The sequence below is a fragment of the Hyalella azteca genome, unplaced genomic scaffold (genome assembly GCF_000764305.2).
Source record: "Hyalella azteca isolate HAZT.00-mixed unplaced genomic scaffold, Hazt_2.0.2 contig6587, whole genome shotgun sequence".
Taxonomy (NCBI): domain Eukaryota; kingdom Metazoa; phylum Arthropoda; class Malacostraca; order Amphipoda; family Hyalellidae; genus Hyalella; species Hyalella azteca.
Window position 1 is genome coordinate 626,200 of NW_025936745.1, and position 6,613 is coordinate 632,812.

At 33.5% G+C, this 6,613-nt stretch overlaps 1 long non-coding RNA gene across 1 annotated transcript; it reads right to left on the reverse strand.

Moving 5' to 3' along the window:
- Positions 1 to 22: 22 nt before the first annotated feature.
- LOC108677206 lies at positions 23 to 4,304 on the reverse strand. The gene is made up of 3 exons (XR_001931239.2): positions 4,091 to 4,304; positions 3,616 to 3,769; positions 23 to 2,896 (listed from the first exon to the last, which is right to left on the reverse strand). It is a non-coding gene; the product is annotated as an uncharacterized LOC108677206 (long non-coding RNA).
- Between the last annotated feature and the right edge of the window lie 2,309 nt (positions 4,305 to 6,613).

Below are 6,613 nucleotides of genomic sequence, written 5' to 3' on the forward strand. Positions count from 1 at the left end.
TTCTGTTTTACATATGTGAACCAAGTTTCAAAACGATCCGTCCGTAAATACAAATTTTTTTTTTTACCAAAACGGTCCCCTTACCTGAAGACCTGTGCTTTTATTCGGACTTAACAAGACGCAATTCAAATGGAAAGAAAAATTACATCAAATGGACACAGGCTGCATAGAACAGAACTCAAAACACCAAGAATAAGTGACTAATTAAATGATGCCTTTCCTAATTCTAAGATTATCTTGGAAAAAAACAGTTTCTTCTTCTTGACAGATTACACACAAAATTCTTCATTCGATGCAAGATGCTGATGGCTTGTTTGTAGAAACACTACGCATGTATATGTTAAGAACACTTACGTTTGAACACCATATAGAATATTACAACACCAGTATACATGCTTTTATAGAAGGCCTGAATTTATACTTCATTATTAAATTACACTTGCAACATTATTAAAAAAATATATATACATATATTATATATAGAAGGCAACGCGTAGGTAACACTAAAATATGAAGACAAAATAGTACAATCAAAATAAGAAATTGCTACACCGTAGTCCATGCATAAAAAAATATGTCAATTATCTAAGTTGCATGGGATTCTACTGATAATCACGAAGCATTGTTTTCATAAGCCTTAAAATGCTTCCTAAGAATGCAAGGGACACTCACTGATAACATCCTAAACTGGAGAGTTCTATATCAATCAAGAACTGTTCTCATAAACCATATCTCACATTTTCAGTTGCTGGTATTATAGAAAAGAAAATGATACGGTAACTCTTACCGTTGTACAATGTCTAAGGAATAATGTGACGATGATCACATACAATGATACAAATTAAGGTCATGAGCACCACAGAAGCCACGCAAAGAAAAATTAACAATTAATAAAGCTTCCATTACAAAGTAGATTGTAGTCATTGTACTTAATAGTGTCATTGGACCTAGTCATAAAATCAGAAAGGGTTTCTACATCACGCAAGTAAATTATAGACTATTATGGAGAAAATCTTGGGGGCAAATAAGGCATGTTACTACAATAAATATTAGGCAACAGTAATTAGAAACCGTTTAGAAAAACACATCACAACAAAAAATGAACTACTGAGCAATACGAAAATCATTTCTAGACGCGGATCTATTAAATAAGAATTACCTTATTGTCATACTCTAACTGACAAAAATAACTTTGATCTATCAAAGGCTGTATTTGCTTTCTCCTAGCCTATGTTAACATAGAAGGAATATATACCATCATTAGTTATATAACGTACATCTTTAATGACACGAAAATATTCTCATGAAATCGATAATCGCTGTTAACCCGTTACAAACCAACTTTAGCACAAGGAAAATGACTTCATTACAAATATTTTAGAATACAAACTAAATATTTCATTAATGATATAGAATTCTACAAATTTCACTAAACTGTCTTGCCTCAGGCAGCAGTAGTGTGCACAATTAGTTACGAGCACCTACTATATAGATACATTTTTTATACTCCACATATAACTCGTAGTAATGTCATTGAAATTAAAATAATAATAGCATATGTTATTTGGACTTTAGTTAAGCTCTCTTACACCATCTCCATTATCCTTAAGCTATTAACTTTGGTGCATCAGTAACTTAATCTTAAAAATATTTTTCATTGCTTCAATCGACGTTATGTTGATAATGTTGGCACAGCTAAGATAAATGCTCAATAGTTCTTGGGATAAAAATGGTTGTTGTGCTTCAAATGTAATTACATTAATACCATTTGAGATCTGTAATTTTATCTATCGTAGGGGATTGTCCTTATCACCAATCGTTTTTACAACTAACTACTACAATCTAAAATAGAAACTTGTTACACAGAGCAAACCAACATGACCCTGACAATGATACAGCACCAACATTGGGTTCCTAGATAGGTACACCAAAACGTTCGGGGCGTCGTCCAGTCTACAATAACGGAAAAGACCTCATGTCCACAATACAGTAAGTGTCAATAGCTCCTCAGTAATGTAATGTCTTCATTTTACAATACAGCGCTTTTTATATAGTTACCATAATTTTGGCAACTACGCAACCTTGGCTATGCTGGTGGATCAAATAACGGCTGCACAGAAATGAAAATTTTTAAATAAAATAGCTTAACTAATGTGTTCATTGAATGAGGGACTCATTTTAATCCATAAAAAGAAAAACCCCACCAACAGTTATAAATGTTGGACATCAATAATGTCTTAGTTTCTGATATTTTTGGGGAAGAATTTACAAGGAATAAATATGAACATTATTAATTCTCAATCTTAGCAGGCAAAAAAAAATGCAATTTCAAAGACATTTAGAAAGATATTTAACTTAGAGGATTGATGTAAATGAATTTAAGAAGCTAACGTGAATATTAAGCAAAGTATATCAGGAAGAAATCATGTATTAACTCGATTAACAAATCTCAAAATAGAGTGAAAACGTTTCAACCAAAATAAGTATAAAATCCTGCTCCTTTGTTATGTGAGAAACATAATGGAAGAAAATTCCAAAAAATGGTAAACAATTGTTCCAGGGCTCTTTCACTTCAATATTTTTCTCAATAGATAGCCATTTTTCACATAATTCAATATGAAAGATTAAATTATAGCATTTTCTTTACTGTTCACTTTACAGTGCATTGAGTTCAAATGAGAAAACATTTCAAGGCGGATGATCTTTGATTGATATTGAACGTGGTCATAGTTGCCGTCTTAAAAACAGCTGTGACTCCCTCCTTGGTCTTGGCAAAACACTCAAGATATGCGTAGGCATTGATTGTCTTGGCAACAGCATGACCTTCTTCAGTCTTCACTGGTTCTTGCTTCATCTTTTGCAATTCTTTTATTGTGTTTGTATCAGTGCGCAACTCCTGAAAAATGAATAGATGTTAGATTTAAATACATTTTCTAAATTAATTCCATTCAAAAAGTGATTGTATTCTACACAGTTGGTGCTTGCTGTAGGTATACAAAAATGCTGCTCTCATTTAGAAAGATACTAGTTTAGCTGTTGGCTGCCTATGGTCAAAATTTTGTCATTTTGACAAAAATACATAGTAAACAGAATCAAGTAGTCATTTTATCCTAATTTTAGACAAATGATTATGGACCTTTTTTCTTTTCTTTTTAGCGCATTTTCTCATTTATGGAAAAAATGCACTATTGTGCTCGCCATGTCCGTCTGTCCGTCCGTGACCTCAAGTTTTCGTTGATGAGAAAATGTGCTCTCTGTCACTCACTGCAGTGAGTACTGAGTTATATTTTTTTTATAAGCCACCATGTACCAACTTGTACAATGCAATAGTCTACTCAAATCATAAAAGTTGTAGAATATCCATAGTCCTTGAATGGCATAATCCAGAAGTATTGCACTTTTTTGTATTACAAGGAACTTGCCTAAAATTCAGAACCTCTTAAGCAGATTATAGTTTACTCTTTGGCAGTAATTTGGAGCTATTGAGCCCAATTTAATAATATACATCTGTTTTCTCCTACATGCCTGCCAATACTCATGAGAACTTTATTATTCTGCAAATGACAAACCTTTTTATTCCCAATAAGATTTATAGGAACTTTAGGACAAAATTACCTGACTTCAGGCAACCACTTTCCATTATATTATCAAGAGAGTCTGGAGAATCAATGGAGAAACACACAAGGATAACATGAGTGTCAGGTTAGGAGAGAGGTTGCAGTCTGTCATAATCTTCCTGTCCCGCTGTGTCCCACAAAGCCAACTCAACCTGTGAAAGGTTGGAAAAAAATATCATGGAAGAAAATTTTTATTATATACTAACAGAAAGTCCACATGCCAACTTTGAGAGCACTGAGAGAATGACAGATTAGCTGCATCATGCATAAAATGGTGAGCACTTTTGGTGAGCAACACTTTTGCTAAAACTATCAATTTACAGTCTAAATCAGTGATATCAAATGTCCATTCTATATCAATAAAATTTAGCATTTGCACAAATTATAAGCAGGTATATTTCTTCAGCTGCATAGATAAGAAGTGTTTACAAAAATGGGAGTTAAAGATCATCTATTTCAATTTGTTAACTCACCTGCTGCCATGAACTTCAATGTCAGCAACATAGTTTTCAAAGACTGTGGAAACATATAATTCTGAAAACTGGTCCCTTGTGAAAACAATGAACAAACATGTCTTGCCACATGCACCATCTCCTGCGATAACCAATTTTTTCTGATGCCAGCCATGGTATTAGCTCTGTACTATAACTAATTATGCAAAACAGTACTTATTAAAAAGCATTCAACATCAAACAAAATATGAAAGTTAATCATGTTAATGGCATTTGGCAATATATATAATCAAAATAAAATAATGGCCTACTTATTCAAATTCAACACAAAGAGTCTTAAGAAAATACAAGGCCAAATGTTCCCAGAACATGGTACCAAGCTGCTGGAAACTCTTTAGTAAGGCTTTAATAATGGAAAAATCAAGCTGTTACATCATAACCAATTGGAGACAGACTAATTTTGTGATTTGTATATTGATTCTAACATTTTAGACCATGCCTATACTAAATTTTTTCAATATTTTTTGTCACTTCGATGCCCATCACACAAAATTTTATATTTTTAATTACTCTCTCAATTTAATGTTTTCAAAAAAAGTTTGCAATTAAAAAGTCTCTTCTTGGTCTTGGCCCAGGCCCACTATGAAAAAATCCCATGCTTGTGGACAATTTCAACTATTTCTATGACCTTTGCACAGGCACTGTGAGGCACAGAATTATAAATGAAAATTACCCATAAAACCATCTTTTTGCCTACAATATTTGAAAAATTCTGCCTGTTATTCAGACTAACATCCACAAACCACAATATTTCCAATGGAGCCATAATACATGACTTGGGAGCAATGAGATTTCATCCCCACTTGAATTACTAATCATAAATGATGTGATATTGAAGGGAAGCTACAATATTTCAGGTGAAGTTGTATTCTTCTATGCTTCACCATTAGCATTAGGGCTTCTAAATTTGGAAAATTAGGGTAAACGCGGTATATTCCGTCACATTAAGGACGCATCGAGAAATGAAAAACTATAAAAAAATAACCGTATGCGTTACTCAAGTTCTGTTTGCTCTAGGTGACTCTCAAAACACCGTAGTATGCGTCGGCAACAATGAAACGTCACAAAATGTTGCCATATTTATGTAAAAGCTCTTAGAATGCAAACCTACCAAATCCCTATATTCCGTCACTGTGTGTGGCAATATTCGCCACGTGGTGAGGCATATTCCGTCCGCGCTTCAAATTCTAGTATTCTACTGATACGTAATGCCATCATCCACGTGTTCGAATTCCGTTCGCTGTGTGAGCTGTATTGGAATACAACACAGCTTTGAATTAGAACACTAATGAATATTGAACACTACTTAATTACGCTTTTAATTAACAACTATTAAGCTTTTAATTAAGCAAATTTTAATTTTTGTACATAGCTTGTAACGATCTGTGTGTGTCCAATTCAAGTTGTGATGGAATTAGTTTTCATGTGTCTAAATCCATTTCTTAACTTAATCATCTATTAATTTATTTACCACTTGAAATCAGCGAATACAAGTATACTTAAAGGATTCCTAATATATTCACAGACGTATTTAAAAGCCTCAAACCATAATATTCTTTCTATACAAACAGTTATTCACTATTTGGTAGAGCAAGGTCAACTGTCAAATTTGACACATTTTTTGATGATCTCAGTATCATCTCACTGGGTAGCGTGCATTGTCTCTCTTTGGATCTCAATATTTTCCCACTAGATGGCCAAGACCTAGTGTTTTGGCATTAGTTCGACGCGCAAATGTATGACGTCACCATTTCAACCATCAACAAACGCATGGAACTAAAACAAAGCTTAATATAAAGGAAAAACTAGAGAGGTGACAGAATTACCTACGATGACAGAATATACCGCGTTTACCCTACCAAAGTATATACCGTATGTGCACAAAAAAAATTTTCCTCTGATCTTAATGAAAATTGTACAGCTAAAAAGAGATAAAATTTTAAAAAGTACATATAAATATAAGTGCCAAAGTGGAATACAAGTAAAAGTGAAAAAGCTATGAATTTTTTTTTATTAAATTTGGTCTCCAAAATGGACCCATTTTTGAAAAACTATCACTTCTAGCCTCTAGGTTCCCTATGAGTATGACTATGAGCCAATTTAAAAGATTTTAGTACCATTACTGGCATTCAAAAGCTCTTGTTGTAGGCTATCTAGGGCTCTAGCGGGTCTAGCCTATGCCCTAGGACTAGGTAGGCCTATTCTAACTGGAATAAAAACATTTTGGTTGAGTCTTTGGCTGCATGTGGGTGGGGGATATGGGTGTGGCGTGTGGGTGTGATGTGAATGATAGGTAGATATAAATGGTATAAATTGGCAAAATTTAGGTACCTAACCATTCTAAAAGGCAGAAATGAAAAGAATAGTAAATTACAGTTTGATAAGTAGGCTAAATTATAAATAAATGACATATGAAAGATAAAATGACAAATTCAGACTGCTTGGCTTCGAATCTCCGACTGTCCGACAAACGGAAGTTTGGAA